This window comes from Lissotriton vulgaris, chromosome 8, assembly GCF_964263255.1.
Source record: "Lissotriton vulgaris chromosome 8, aLisVul1.2, whole genome shotgun sequence".
In the NCBI taxonomy this organism is placed as follows: Eukaryota; Metazoa; Chordata; class Amphibia; order Caudata; family Salamandridae; genus Lissotriton; species Lissotriton vulgaris.
This window is the reverse complement of record NC_141696.1, coordinates 1,568,926,322-1,568,942,729: the sequence shown is the minus strand read 5'-3', so window position 1 is coordinate 1,568,942,729 and position 16,408 is coordinate 1,568,926,322. Positions and strand designations below refer to the sequence as shown.

General features: G+C 50.0%; 1 protein-coding gene across 3 annotated transcripts in view; it reads right to left on the bottom strand.

The window, feature by feature from the left end:
• HAO2 (hydroxyacid oxidase 2) overlaps nucleotides 1–16,408 on the bottom strand; it is a 208,455-nt gene that overhangs the window by 79,896 nt on the left and 112,151 nt on the right. Inside the window, exon 1 of one of the 3 annotated variants that reach the window (XM_086935843.1) lies at nucleotides 15,139–15,191. The exons of 1 other annotated variant lie outside the window; for it this stretch is intronic. The gene's annotated coding sequence lies outside the window, so the exon portion shown is untranslated. One more of the 3 variants, XM_086935844.1, reaches the window with a different exon arrangement.

Below are 16,408 nucleotides of genomic sequence, written 5' to 3'. Positions count from 1 at the left end.
CATTCACGACTTCTGTCATTACCGGTTCCAAAAGCGCAGAGATACTCCAGCTGGAGTTGATTCAAGCGCTATACAAACCAGCAAATAAATAAATAAATAAATAAGAGGCTATGGATGGTGAGATGCGGCTTGCCACAAATGTTTGAGCGCAGTGATTGTTATTCGTTTCTTTCCGATGGAGCCCAGACAGTGCTGTGGTGCTTTGGTGAACAGAAGTTTCTATCGTGCTTTATTATTGGAAGTAAGGAGTCAATGCTGAGTTAGCTAAGTGAGGTAGGACTGGATCCAGTTAATAACATTTCACATTTTTTAGAGACTGGTGTATAGAGTTTACATCAGGAGTGAATAATCAGAGTTATTAATGATTGAGCGCAGCCTTTCCTCACGCGGAGATTCACGCCGTCGTTCGAGGGAGCTGCAAGTGAGGGAGAGACGTATGTAAAGCCCCCCCCCCCTCTAAAGCCTTGTGGGGTAAGCGGTGTCAGGCCTTTGCGGGATCATTGATGCCTAAGAGGGTAGGTTTAGGACTTCCCCCGGTACTTGGGCAGGCTCATGGTTTCGTGACTGAGAGATAGAAGTACTGGAGGTAGCGACGGCTATTTATTCGGCCAACTCCGATGCGTCGTTAATATCCGGTGAGTCGGGTCGTCCCGTCTGACTGCAAGACAGGGGTATAGTGGAAGGCGCTGTGTCTCTGCCCTCGACGCCCCCTTTTCCGGGCCGAGGCCACGCCATCTGGTCTTGAGGCACACTGCTTTCATCCCCAGTCTTGTGATCGGGCCGGCCTCAGGAGGTTTTGCAGTGAGTCTCTCACCACTCCTCAGCACGAACGGGATACCCGCCTGTAGTCATATATTCTTTGGACGGGACATAGAAATGGTGAATGCATAATATAATGGCCTCTCTTTTGGCTCAGAAATCTTTATAAATTCCCCGCTTTCTCTGTCGTTGGCCCCGGAGGTTTATTTTCGGTTGCGGGGGTCTCGTCTCGGCCGGTTGTTTGGACCCTGCTCTGGTGGTGGCGGGAGTGGTGTATGCTGGTCTCAGCGAGGGCCCGACTGGAATCGCGCTAGTTGTTTGGAAACGAGCCTCATCATGGTGCGGTTATAATTTTGTTAACACGACTTCGATGCGCTTGGCTGGCCTTATGCGGGCCTCGCTTAAGGCTCGCATTTTGTTCTTTGAAGCACGAACTTGGTGCGGAGGCTGACTAAAAACTGGAGGAGTGTCATGTATCGGAATTTTGACTGCGGATAGATCTGCGTAGATAGTGGAGGGGATCCTTCGTCTGAGGCTGTGACAGTGATCTGGTATTCGGGGACAGCTTCCCTGTCCTAGGAAGTTGCCGTCACAAGATTGTAAATGTAGAGATGAGGATACTATTTTGAAAGGCAGATGCTGTACTATGGCACCTGGCCTCACCATTACCTCCAGTGGTGGCAGTGATTTTCGCAGGGCTCCTTCCCCAGTTTAGTCAGGCCTCTACTCGTCAGTTAAGAGACGTACGGAGCCAGGGGTTACGCTGGGGGAGGGCAGCGAGCGCCGCGTGGCTCCCCCTTCATTGTTGTCGTTCATATAGTCCAGATGTCAAGTAGCGCAGATGCTAAGTAGCGCTAGCGGTGGAAGATTTTCTGCCGCAGGAACCAACTCCTCTAGTGTGTCTCTGGCGCCCAACACTTCGTCCTGTGTGTCGCTGAGCAGCGAGTTTAGTCCTGTAGTTGAACAGTGGTGCTGGGGGCAAGGGTTACAAGTCAGGGCTCGGGTGGAAGTGTTTGGCGTACAGCATCATGCTTTGAGTGCGATGCGAAGACACTGGAGGGGTTAAAGTAGCAGAGTATCCTGCAGAAGTTGTGCGTTGGGCAGGAAAAGCAAAGTTGAGAAGCATACCTTTTACCTGTGTGATTCCTTCAGCTCGCTTTGCCATTTGTCTTAGAGACGACAAGAGTCCAACACATTTTATGTAGTACAGCTCGAGTTTGATGATTCACTATGGTTGTTGCTTATCGATGCTTGGGTTGTTGGGCTGCCCTGGTATCTTATGCTGATCCCCTGGGCCTAGCGGCATGCTGGGTAACATGTCGCCCTCAGATAGACAAAGGCCTTCACTTGCCTCGCCGGTATTTTCTCTGCACTGATTTGAGCCAATGGTTTTCTAGCACTTGGCACGGTCGCAGACACTTATGCATGTGGCCACATGGTGGCGTGGTTTGTGTGAATGAATGAATGAATGTGAATTTGTAAGGCGCTACTTAACCCGGAGGCATCAAGGCGTAGATGATGGAAACAGCTGAATGGTCGGGGGATCCCAGGAGAGACAGCTTACAGGTAGGATTCTGAGAAAAGCCAGGTTTTTAGATTGTTTCGAAAGAGAGCAAGAGACGGCTGGGCCTTAAGATTGGCTGGAAGCGTGTTCCACAATTTGGGGGCAAGGGAGAAAAAGGCTCTCCCTCCCCACCTTGCCTTGGCAATTCGAGGTGTAGTCAAAAGGTTTTTATGAGCTGATCGCAGGTCCCTGCCAGGGGTGTAGAAGGATACAAGAGATCCAGTGTCCTCAGCACCCAGACCGTGAAGGGCACGGTAAGTGCGTACAAGAACCTTGAAATTGATCCTTGCCTGCACAGGCAGCCAGTGGAGATCTTTTCTAATCCCCGAGACATAAACACGTCTGGAGGCATCCACCACAAACCTGGCTGCAGCATTTTGGACAATTTGGAGGCGATGAATTAGCTTTTTACTTATGCCAAGATAGAGGGCATTACAGTAGTCCAAGCGAGGGGAGATGAGGGCCACTGAAATCTGTTTCCAAGATCAGGGGAGAGGTAATGAACAAGTTTCCTGAGAATCTTCAGTACCCCACAGCAAGTGGAAATGGTCCTGCCAACTTGCTTGTCAAAAGCAAGAGTGGTGTCAATGGTAACCCCTAAATTCCGAGCGGGAAGGGAGGGCTTGGGGCAGGTGCCCAGAGCAGGCGGCCACCACTCCTCCGACCAGAGATCTTGCTTGCCCCCAAAGACAAGGACCTCAGTTTTTTCCCCATTAAGTTTGAGGAAATTCGAGGTCATCCAACCTGCCATGGCTTCCATGCAGTTCTTAAAATTTAAGGCCGTGGACTCCACAGAATGGAATAGGGAGACCATTATCTGAGTGTCGTCGTCATACGACAGGACTTCCAGTCCAAAAGATCTAACAAGTCTTGCAAGTGGGGCCACATATATGTTGAAGAGTGTGGGGCTCAAAGATGAGCCCTGCGGGACCGAACAATGCAAAGACTTGGCCGGGGAAAGGAAGTCACCCAGTTTGACCTTTTGGGCACGCTGGTTAAGAAAGGATGTCAGGAGACCCAGAGCTGGTCCTTCCACTCCCATCTCACCAAGTCGTATGGCCAAAATGGAGGAGGACAGGGTGTCAAACGCGGCTGTAATGTCGAGCAGGATAAGAATAGTAGACTGACCTCTGTCGACCTTAGCACGGATGTTGTTGACCACCACTGTCAGGGCCGACTCCGTGCTGTGAGCCTTCCTGAAGCCATGCTGGGATGGATCTAGCAGGCTAGCTTTACCCAGGAAGGCACTCAGATGGTGATAGAGGTGGGCCTCAAGCATCTTAGCGGGGGCAGGGAGGAGGGATATTGGACGGAAATTTTTAAGAATCCCAGGATCCACGGTGGGTTTCTTTAATAGAGGTTTGACAATGGCGAGCTTCCAGGCTGCGGGGAAGACGCCGTTCGTGATTGCCAAGTTCATCACATGAAGATAAGGGGAGAGTAAGACCTCTCTGCAATTTTTCAAGATTTTGAGAGGGCAGGGGTCTAAGGGAGATCCCGATTTAAGGTTGTCAAGCAGGCCATTTAAGACCTCATGGGACAATAGAGGGAAGTCAGATAAATGCCCTCTCGGGGTAAGGGGCAGCTGGGTCTTGAAGGAAGGTCAGCTGACAGAGCGGAGTCCTGAATAGAATTAAGGGCTTCTAGGCCAGAATAAATGTCTCCGATTTTGGTGTGAAAAAACAAGGAAATCTCATCACAAAGTTTTTGAGATGCAACAACGGGATCAGGAGAAGGAATAAGAGACAGGGAATCCACAATATTAAAAAGATCTCAGGGGGAGCATAGGGAGGTAGTCAAATTGATAAAATATGCCTGTTTGGCAGCTAAATTTGCGGCCTTATATCCTATGATGAGGTTCTTATGTTTGGTCCTTTCATCAGGGTCAAGATGGGCTCTCCAGAGTCTTTCCTGCCTCCTGCACTCCTGCCTGCGTAGTCTAAGGGCATCAGAGAACCACGGGGCTGACGTACGTTTCCTGGCACAGTAATGGGGCTTAGCGGGGGCAAGAATATTAACTGCCTCCGAGATGATATTAACAAGCTCCTGAGCGGCAGTATCCGTATCAGATTTAGAAGAGGACATATAATTTGCTAGAAGGGGGCCAAGGGCCTCATTATTAAGTCCTTTAAAATTCCTTTTCAGAGTCCAGATGTTATTAACCTTTAAGGGCAGATCCAGAAGCCCAGATATGAACTCCAAGGGGACTGCCTTATGGTCAGACCATGAAAGGGGAATGGGAAGGCCTACTACCAGCCTGGGGTCATTAGTAAAGACCCCATCTAGTGTATGACCCGCGGAGTGAGTTGAGCATCCCACCTTTTGTGAAAGCCCACAGGAGGCCAAGGACTCCACAAGGGAAAGTGTGTAAGGCAAATTGGAATTTTCAAGATGAAAATTAAAATCGCCAAGGATGGTGAAATTAGGTTTGTCAATATATGGTTCGAGAATTTCTAGGAGACTGGCGGGGAAGGCCAGTCTCGGACCCGGGGGTCTATAGATTAAAATACCCGTGAGGGATACTGTGGGTGAGGGACTAAGAGAAAAATGAACGGCCTGGAAGGAGTTCTGAGGGGAGGGGAGGGATTCGATACGGCAAGTAGAGGAGGTTTTATGTAAAATACCAATTCCCCCACTTTTTCGACCTGTTCTGTCGAGTCTCGCAAAAGTGTAACCTTCAGGGATGGCGTCAACCAAATCAGGACCAGCTGACTCTGAGCCCCAAGTTTCAGTAATGAAGGCCCAAGAAGGCTTGTTTTCTGAGATAAAGTCTCTAAATGCAAGGGTGTTTTTCACTAATGAGCGAGCATTTATAAGAAACCCCGAATCTCCAGAATGGGGGGGAAGAGGATTGTAACTCCCTAACTGACGGAATGCATAGAGGCGCGGCAGGGGGAGGAGTTTTGAATAGTATTAGAGCACTGACAGTCGAAGCCATATTGCAGTTCCTCCGGTACATATTTATAATGACAGCAATGCCAGGGGGGTCTAAGTGCTAACAAGGCCCGGAGGGAGTAAACAGCGCTTGAGAAGTAAGAGGGGTCCGACGCATCAGTCGGCCTGGCCCCTGGCACCTCCTTGGCAGAACCCACCCAATATGTCTGCCGTGGAATTAGTACCTGGGACCGACTCGTCAGCGTCTATGCTCAGCTGAGAGTGGCCCAGGTAGCAGGGAGGTGAGGGGAAGACTAAAAGCTTATTAAATCAAGCAATTGTATAATTGTATTTTTAAAATTACAAAATTCACGAAGATGTCAGGAACAGAACCTCCCGGCTTCCGCCTCAAGAGGGATGCAAACAAAACAGCTAATCTGGCGCCGGTGTGAGTTGGTTCCGTGATTTGAAGAGTGTGCGCAAGGTTGTTGTTTTCAGTGCACATGGAAAATAACGAGTGCCTACTCCAAGAAGTCTGTTGTCTACTTTCTGTTGCCTTGGTGCATCACTCATTCTTCCGGGGCGAGTCGTCATAACACTATGCGACGGAAGCTTTGGCTTGGTCTGTCCTCTGAGTGTAAGGCGGAAGGACACCCAGACCATGTTGCCATCATTTAGGAGCGCTCTCTTTGGTTCACTTCGGATGGAGTCATTAGCGGAGCTTAGAGCTCAGTTGTGCCTCAGGCCACAGAGGTCTCTCTCAAGGGTCATGCGCAATGGTGCAGCGGGGTACTGTCTTAGTTGGGCGCGTCGGCTATGCATGTGAGCTCGTGCTGCCATACAGAGGATGGCGTGCAAGCAGTGCTGGCAGCATTGCTGCGGCTGGCCAGATCGGATTCCCTTCCTCTCCGTTAGTCTGATGAGGTCTTGGCGTGCTGTACGCTATGGGTACGTGCACAGGAGTGTCGCTGCAAGCATGCTGTAAGGTATTAGAGACTGGGTTTAGGATGTAACTTCAAAGGGGCTAGTTTCAGACCCGGCAGCGTCCGATAAGGTTCACAACGGGAGTCGGGACTTCTTATAATGGTGAGCCGGACTGTGGGTGGGCATCCTCGGACCCGTTTTAGTCTAGGCAGGTGACTTGGGAACCTTTTGCCTTCCTCCATTTCCTGTGGCGATCTCCTCCCTGAGTCAGGCCCACAGCGAAGCATTACTCAAGAGCTCACTCGGCAGCTCAGGCGCTTTACATTAGGAACAGAACGGATGCATGGGAGCACTATAGGTGAACTCCTTACAAAAGCAAACGCTAGGTTACATGAAGAAAAGTGACAAACGTGGGCAAATAATACAAGGAGGAGCTAACGGTGCTGCACAGGAGGAAATACTGACAGGAGTGCAAGTTACAAAAGAGTACAAAGTACAAGTAGAGGTATAAGACTGCAACACATGGCAGACAGTCAAACACAAGAACAAACGTTACGTAAGTAATGGTGGCACTTGTGCAAGTACCGGAAGCAAACACGGTGTAAGAGGTAGCAAACAGTGTGTTACAAGATAAAAGTGACGTGTGCATGTTACAAAAGAGTACCAAAAACAGGTAGAAGGATAATACTGCAATAAATGGCAGACTCTCTAACCACAAGAACACACTGGGAAGGCACTTCCATTGTCAAGGAGAATAGAACTTGCTATAATAAAAGGACTTCCTTCAGATAATGGAGAGGGCATGAATTGTATTTGGAAGTGTCTTTAAAGGAGGAGAGCTTTGAGGTCAGTTTGAAGGCCTGGGATGAGGAGGTGTTCCTGGGTAGAATGGTAAGGGGACCAGTTAAGATGCGATACTAAATCACACACACCAAAGTGCAATGGTCATTATCAGACGTAGCATTTGAATAATTGACTTAGTTTCAAGGCGCAGCACTACACTACTACCTCTGGCCGTACGCAAGTGTTTGCCGCACCCAACTCCTTCCGGGAATGTAATATGGGCAAGCTAGTTCTCGTAACTGACAAACAGGCTTAGCCTTGGTAACGTGGGGGGCATTGATGGCCCCTGCCTCATTGCAGAGAATATATATTGGTATATGAGGGGGGCGGGGGGGGCAGGGCTTCTAATGGATGTTTTATGTCTCACATGCAGGAACCGCGCTGGAGAACCGCCCGACTCACAGGGGGGGGCCACCTGAACTATCAACAGGTAGAAGGGTCATGCACACTGGGGGCGGCAGTGAGCTAGGGTCTGGGACAGCCAGGTTCTCCCCTGGAGTCATTAATGTCCCTGTTGTGGGGCGCGCAGGTTACGCCCCATGGAAGTAATCCATTGGTAGTCAACTGGTGAGTCTGAGCAGAGCAGGTGGCTCCTGTGCAATAAAGGGATGTTTTTCTCTTTTAAAACAACTGATGAGTCTGAGCAATTTGTTGATTTACTAGGAAATTAATCGGGGGGGTTCGCTCGGTTAGCAATGGCAGGGTGTGGGAAAATCTTGCATCCCCTGTGACAATATTGAAATGCGTTTTCTTTTACACAAATGGTGTGTCTGGGCAAATCATGCATCCCATGTGCAATAATGGAATGAGTTCTTTTGTACATCAACTGGTGCTCAAGTAAGGGGCTCTTATCCTGGCGATTGAGTTAGCAATAGTCTTACCGGTCAGTGCTGGTTAGGGGCTGTTTTCATGGATTTGTTCTCTCTTCCAGAAACCACGGGTTTCGTTCTATGATGGTCAAACCACGCCTAGCAGGCTGGCCTGCCAGGGCTTGGAGCAGGTACAGGGGAAGAACACACTGGGGCCAGTGTGTGGGGTTCTGGGTCCGCACGTCCAGGGATGGAGTGTAACCTTTTTTCTAATTCCAGGACAATCGGATCAAGTACGCAGGCACCACTCTGAGAAGGACAGGTGGGAACGGAAACAGGAATGGCCCAGGCGTGCTCTGGGACAGGAGCCTGAAGGCTGTTCCTGGTTAAGTGCTCTTGGGGGGCAAGGTGCCAACTCGGTTCAGACTTCTTGTAGGGGAGAAGTAGAAGCAGTGTTAAGTGTAGCGGTTGTGCAATTACCATGACATCCTTACACTTCAGCCCAGTGGTGCTCAATCACCTTATTCAACTACTGGCCTTAACTCATAGATGACAGGAGGGTTAACCACATGGGTAGATTGGCAGAAGACTGGTATGGTAATCATTAGGGGGGTGCCCAGGGGTCTTTTACAGTAGTTATCTGAAGGTCAGTACTTGTGACTCACTATAGAGTTTGCACACCGCAGGGGAGAGGGCCTGTCCAGGTGGTCAGGGACAACGGTATTGTCAAGTCTGGACTTCCGTAAGCGCGACTTTCTGGCCCACACTGAGACATTCACATAAGTTGCATCTATGCATCACCAGTTTCTTATCTCAGGCCCATTGGCAATATGGTGATGCGGGATCAATTTGCACAGAATTTTGGGCCTGATTTAGCCACACATATCTCCTCCAGTCTGTCCCCACTAGGGCCTTCTAGTCTGGCTCCGCTTCGGGTCTGGCTGATACAATAAGACTCTACTTGTCTAATTCCTCTGGACACAGGTTGGTGCGTTTATGGCCATGTAGGCGATTGTTTGACTCATTTTACATGAAGGGTCCGGATGTGGGCAGGCAATATTTAACAGTAAAAAATTCAGCAACCTGGGTTGACACGCAGTGGCGGGCCCTTAGCTAAGTCCACTGGTAAGCTTTCCCCTAGACAGTATTTCATTTGATGGTTACTCAGGTACTAAAGTAAGGTTTCCCGTTGCAGTTTTCACACGCCAGGAAGTACGAGTGATGAAGTAACAGTTCCCCTAGTTGCACAACATGTATATACAGGTGCATACGGTGCTTGTTAAAAACTTCATAGGGTCCAACAAGTGCCAGGCAAAGGGGGACGAACAGTACATGTGATAAACACGAGGAGATGCTCAACACAGTGGTAAGAAGGGAAGTTGCCTATGAAAACTCAAACTGGCCTTATACTCATGACAGAGAGGCTAGCGGCCAGACAGTGGGCGGTCCAACTAATGGAATAGGTTAAGTGTTGCAAGCATGCACCAAGAGATGGACCCTCGAGATCATCCAAGACAGACAAAAAATCCCGTCCTATAGCCAGGCTTTGGCAGAAGCGGCTAGCTATTTTATTGTTTTGGGTGCAATATGCTGAGGGGAGCAGGGGGGCAGAGCTTAATTTGGCAAATATGATTGAAGAAGGATTGTTGGGCGTTCCAACTGCTCAAAAACGGGCAAGTATTCGTTTGGGGGTTCCCCCTCTTGTTTCATGGCAAGTATGCGAGGACACCCGTGCTTAGGGCACATACCCCATGGCAAGATAGTCACCAAAGGAGGGGTGGGGGGGTTGGCCTCTGGCAGGCCTTACCAGGACAGGGGTAGTTAATCACAATAGCTGGAGCCTGTAGAGGAGCTAATGTTAGAAACACAAACTGGGGTGTCCTGGGCCATAAACCCTTCACCTGAGCTGCGGGGGCAGCGGGCTGTAGGTGTCTTTGAGGGACGGGCTAGGAAATTATAGGGCTGAACTGCGTGACACAGCATTTGCAGGGACACAGATGGGTCCCCGCGAAGCCACCAAAAAGGACTATAGTGAAACATGTGACGCACAATCTTGTAGTTCGACACCAATACTGGTGTAAGTATCAAGGGTCAAAGGTGGATAACAGGGTCCGGGCATCTGTAGGTCGGCACTTCCCGAAATGGTGCAGGGTCTAATGACGGACACCATACACTTATTCCCTCAAGCCTGTTGTGACACCTTTGCTATGTGCACCAGGGATAATTTAAAATAACAAGGGAATTGTCTGGTCAATGTGGCAAAGTACGAACCAGATTAGAAGACCACAACGACCACTCGGTGCAACTTAGCATCCAGGGGGACAGGGAAACGTCAGTGGTCGGAAATCACCCCTGGCTCCTGTGTCAGGGAGCTTGGCAGGGGAGGCGATGGAGCCTGCGCGCAGGAAGTTTGCGCTATGCGTCATTTCACTAGGCAGAGGAGACTTGGCCTCAATAGACCTGGGGGCTACACGCCAAATTCACAGGGTGTTTTGAGAGCGAGGGGTACATCTGCCCATTATAAGCATGGACTGATTCATGCTGGTTAGGGTAGAGGCCCTAGAAATAGCAGGATGTAAGTAGGAATGCCGGCCTTGGTGAGGGGCCCTGGCTGCGACGGTCGCCACACCCAGGGCTGTGGCGGAGTTACAGGGCGATCCAGAGGCGGAAAGGTACCCGGGAGTACCCTCTTCAGGAGCACAAAAGGGTGCTGAGGCCTAATATCCCTAGGAAGTCTGTGCGGTGGACCCTGGGGGTGCGACAGCGCCCCGCTATCCTACGGGCGGTTGGAAACCTGTACAACCGGGGGTCGCTTGAACGCTCCACCTCTCGTAGGGGGGGGGCGTGAGCAAGAGGGTGGACCGACGGTTCATCAGAAGTGGGAGGGGCTATCCCCTCACCACAACCGCTAAGCAACGATTGGCTAAGGCCACGGTGCAAGTTGGCCCATCAGGTGGTAGGCCGCGAGGGGCGGCTTGCCTTTGGATCGCCTGTAAGATAACCCACCATGTTGGCATATGTATATGCTAATAAACCTGCAGCAATTTTCTCCAACAAAAGTTGTCTTGTCTGCTTATTTATGCTACATGTATGTTGCTGAGGGAGGGCTGGTGAGTGTGGCCGATATTGGCACTATGAGGATGTCTACTCTTGGGTGATAATGTGGCCGGGGTCACTCGGTGGGGTGCCAGCCCCCCTTGAGGGGTCGAACCCCTGAGACTCATCTCTGGATCACTTACTCTCTCTGCCTCAGTCCTGCTCCCACCTGGAGCTCTGCCCTGTCACCCCCTGTCCCTAGCATGGCTGGCCAGGTGTAGGTGTGGCCTTCACCGGTCTTCCTTTGTGGGGCTGTGCAGGTGTTCATCCTCGTGATGTCGCTCAATGTAAGCCGAATGGCGGCCTCGCAGGGGAGACTTCAGGCAGTATTTTGTTATGTTAAATGTTATGTTAAATTAATTTCTATAGCGCGCAAATCACCCGGGGCCTCTGGCGCTTGCCTAGAAGTTGTATCCTGAGACTAGAGCGCGAGAGTGTGATTAAAATAGGAAGGCTTTTAGCTGTTAAATAGAGATTTTTCGAGGGGAACAGGCAGCTCGTTCCAATATCTTGGAGCCAGATACGAGTGCCATTGGTTTCTTCAGTATAGGCCGCACAAATGCTTCCTTCCATGTTCTTGGAATAATCCCAGACTGTATAGATGAATTATACATTTTAAGAATACACATAGTATTTTCAGATTCTATGTGTTGATTTTCAATTTCTTGATGGTGTCTTTAGTGTGTTGACGGTCTGGTCTCCAGGGGTGGCTCAGAGTCGTGATATTCATTTATTGTTCTGCTCCAAACTCACAAATCATCTGTGTGTGCACAAGGCACTGTGTGCACCATCTCGGACTGTCCTGGTTACTGTGAAACTGGTTAAAATTTAACAAACGCGTCAGCTGAGATCTTCAGGTCAGGGCGCCGTGTCCACCGGCCTCGTTCTGCGACCACTGTAGGATCATACAGGGGCTGCAACCAAACCCCTGCGAGACGAGGTGGTACATCCCCTCCACTGGAGACCCTCCATCAGGCCACAGCGATGAGCCGACCCAGAGATGGGCTTCTTGGAACGAATGGACCAGGCCACCCGGCATGAACGTGGCTCTCGACACGGTCGTCCGTGGTCCTTACCTGAAGTGAGTGAAGGTCTGAGCTGAGATACCCTGAGCAGCTCAGGGTGGGCGGAGAATGTCTTCTTGAGGGTCAGCTGAAGTAACATTGAACTCCTGGTGCAGAACCTCAGGTGTCTACACAGGCACAGGCTCCACGGCCAGGTCTTAGACCTTTGTGCACCACCGTCTGCAGGTCCACGGGCCCAAAAGAGCTTCAGAGCCGGATCAAGAAATGGCGGCCTAGCATAGGGGTTCAACCATAGAGCCAGCATCCAGAGAAGTGCAGAACCTCAAGTGTCCACAGAGGCACCGGCTCCACGGCCAGGACTTGGGTCTTTGTGCAGCGCCGTCTGCCGGTCCACGGGCCCAGAAGAGCTTCTGAGCCAGATCAAGAGATGGCGGCCTAGTCTAGAGGTTCAACCATAGAGCCAGCATCCAGAGAAGTGCAGAACCTCAGGTGTCTACAGAGGCACCGGCTCCACGGGCAGGACTTCGGTCTTTGTGCACCGCCGTCTTTAGGTCCACGGGCCCAGAAGAGCTTCTGAGCCAGATCAAGAGATGGCGGCCTAGCTTAGAGGTTCAACCATAGAGCCAGCATCCAGAGAAGTGCAGAACCTCAGGTGTCCACAGAGGCACCGGCTCCACGGCCAGGACTTGGGTCTTTGTGCACCGCCGTCTTTAGGTCCACGGGCCCAGAAGAGCTTCTGAGCCGGATCAAGAGATGGCGGCCTACCCTAGAGGTTCAACCATAGAGCCAGCATCCAGAGATTGTAACTTAGAACGCAAGATGGAGTTGAGCGACCGAAGGTGAAGACGGCCACCATGACATGTCCACCTCAGAGGTGCAGTGCCGGATCCAGCTGGGAAGAAGAGTGCCGCAGCTTCGGCACCGGTCCCAACAATTCCTTTACTTGTGGGTTCAACCCCCTCTGACAGCGCGGTCTTTACTCCTCGCTTCTTCTACCTCGGGCCTGCCTTCGCCCAAACTCGCTTTTGTAGAGGTAAATCCCCACATTGCAACCAATGGCCTCTTTGCAAACTGTAGCACTGCATTTCTACACTGAAGCAAGCAGAACACAACTTGTCCACAACATGCTGCACGCAACTCCCCCGCAATCTCTCATTCACCGCAGTTCTTGACATTTAGTTCATCACGCATGTGATCTTGGACAAGCACAAAGAAACCTGGTGCAAGACCATAGTGTTCATCAGTGAATGAATGAATGCTTTGTCTTGCACGTCACACACTGTAAACTGACGGCCGCAGGGCACTCTCAATTATTAGCAGATCTGGGAACTGACTCTTCGGGATGTTAAAAGATTTGCCAGGATCAAGCAGTTTTGGTAAAGAGATAAGCCTGGATTAGAGCTCACGCCTACTGGCTCCGAAGCAAGAACAGACAGAGATGGGGTAAAAACCTAAAAAAACAAAAGGAAAAAAAGTTTTACAAAAAAAATAAAACCTGAGATTCATATTCTATCATTGAGACCTTTTGGTTGGATGCAATCCAATTTCTTCATCCAATCAATATCTTCTTGAAATAGTCCTTCCAAATTCTGTTTCCTGGCCTAATTTAATGGTCTCCAAAATCTGAAAGTTTAATTGAATTAAGTTTGGTCTCAATTCCTCCAAATGTGTTGCAAGCGTTGACTTTGGATTTCTGTTACATATATTGCTTTTCTGTTTGGATAGTCTAATTTCCATCTCTCTTTTGGTCCTGCCCACATATTTTAACCTGTGTGAGCATTTAAAGCAGTAGATACAGTACTTGTATCACCGTTAGTGAGATTTTTACCAGGATTTTCTTGCCTTTGTACAGGTGAATACCAGCCTCTTCAGGTGACATTATTTTAATGTATGCAGATCATCTACGAATGAGTGCCCTTGTGCCAGAGGGCGGTTTCATTTTGGGTGTTCACGCTAGTCTTGTCTTTGGTGACCAATATTTTAGTTTGGGACTTCTAGTATGAAAATAAACAATCAATCAATCAATTGGTCATGTATACAGCGCACAGCTACCTCCAACGGAGGTGTCCCGGCGCTAACAGCGGATTCAGCAGAGGAAGAAAGAAAGGAGTGGTCTACGGGCGGCCGAAAAGCCAGGTTTTAAATGATTTCCTAAAAGCTTGTTCAGTCTCGGACTTACGAAGGTGGTCAGGCATGGAGTTCCAGAGACGCAGTTCTCCATGAGAAAGCTCGACCGTCAATCCTGGCTTTAGAAAAACGAGGAATCCTAAGCAGTTGCTGGAGATTGGCTCTCAAGACCCGAGTCTGGCGATATTTCCGGAGTCTGGGCCCGCTTCCCAGAACTAATTTAAGACAAAATCCTAAACTTACTACCATTTTGGTATTCACAGAAGTTAGGATTTTGTCTTAAGACAAACTTAAGACAGATTTAAGACAAACTTAAGACAGACTTAAGACAAAATCCTAACTTCTGTGAATACCAAAAGTAGTAAGTTTAGGATTTTGTCTTAAGTTAGTTCTGTGAATCGGGCCCTCTCTGTCTAAGGTACATAGGGACCCCTACCCCTGGTAGCTCTATAGGTGTTGTTAGCGCTTTAAACTCGACCCTCCTGTGGACAGGCAGCCAATGGAGGCTCCGCAGGTGGGGAGAAATGTGGTGACGGAAAGGCACATTTCTAATGAGTCTGGTAGCCCTGTCAATGGGTAACACGTGGGTAGTTTACTCAAACACGTCACCATGCATTGGCGTCAAGGAGGGCTCATAACGCGGACAGGCCGTTCAGAGTTCCAAAACACAGATTAATGACAGACATTTGCATGTCAGACGCGTAACTCCAAATTATTAGCATATTCATTGTCCATACCAAAACCATTAAGCACGCGAACACACGTTCCAATAGTACATGGTGCTTTGTTTTCACCATTAAGTTGCATCTTTTAGACTTTCATTTAGATTGTATTTTTGTATGAATTTTTAATCTGCAAATAACGTCGGATCCAAACCTACTTCTGGAGTCTACAAATAAAAGCATATATTACGATTAAAATAAATAATCCATACAACATAGCATTTCAGTACCTTTGAAAGATCCATGTTTTAAGAACACACGGAGCGTTTCACACACGTTTTGTATGTTTTGGGGATTTAGAATACACAATTCCATGAACAGGATGCATAAACATTTGACGAACATGTAACCTACATTAAAGTTCTGAGAGTTTGTAAAGTTAAACTCGGCTGTACCTGCGCGTGCCAGCTCTGCCCTTCGACTGGAGGCCCCGCTGCGGTGAGGAGAGAGGGGGCGTGCTGACCTTTAACCTCGGGGGGAGTTAATGGTTACTTTATGGTTAGAGTGTAATCGCATCAGCAGGCAGTGGGCTGGTCTGAGCACACTGGCCTCCTGGAGGGGGCTGGTGGGGGCCACGGGCAGGCAGCTAAGGGAGGGGGCTTCTCTTATACCAGGAGAACAGATGCCCAAGAATGGGGGCGGGGGGAGTAGAGGGGGGCAGCACTAAACATACCTGAGGGGGCTGCAGCGGGTAGAAGGGCGCCCTTCCCTCCTAGCGCTATAGACCGGAGCCCTGAGAGCAGAGCGCCAGCCTGGACCGACACTGACCCCTGCTGGCCACAGCTGGGCTGGCCACCCTGGGCAGGTGTGTGGGACGTACCTACCTCTGCAGCTTCTGCAGTGCACAGACTGACACCGGAAGTGAAGACACTTCTCCCCTCCAAGGCGAGCGTCCCAGCGGGGGTGCCAACTAGCGTCACGAGTCCTGAACCCTCCGCCAGAAGCGCTTTTGGGCGAGAGCACAGGGCGCCATTTTAAGGGCGTTCCAAGACGAAGCACCCCAGTGCGCCAAGAAGCTGATGACTAAATAGTCTGTCTTGGCTGCTGTGACTTGACCTATCGACTCCGTGCCTTTACTAACAAGCATTGGCAATGCCAATATGCGTCAATTTGTATTGAAAGTGTCTTCTGTGTCCGTCCAGCCAGACTCAGACTGGGCGGCGTTCGCAGAGTTCTGAGGTGTGACATAAAAACTGTGCCGCACGACGCGGAGTTCTGCGAACGGCGGAGTGCGTTAGGATCAGGCCGTTCATGGTGAATTGTTTGTGTGGCGGGTGTTACTCTCGCGTTGTAAAATCATCGCAAACAGCATCAGGCGCAGCGCAAGAGGGCGCTGCTTCCTTTCTGCTGCTCGAATAGATTTCTACTCAAACTGCAGCTTTCTCAACGCGAACGAAAGGTTTCTCAGCATTAGTGGGCGCAACCTGCCGCGACCACTCACATTGAGAAATCCGACTGACCGCGTTGAGAAATCTCGCCAGGAGGTAGATTTTCCTCACTCGCGCTTGCCAACTAGACCTCAGCGAGCGCAAGCAAGGAAAAATCTGACGAGGAGGTGGACTTTCCTCGCTAGCCAACTTGGCATTGATGAGCACGAGTGAGGAAACAAACTCCACTCCAAAAAAACCCTCCTCTCCGCTCTGCGGTGCAGCGTTTTTGGGCACT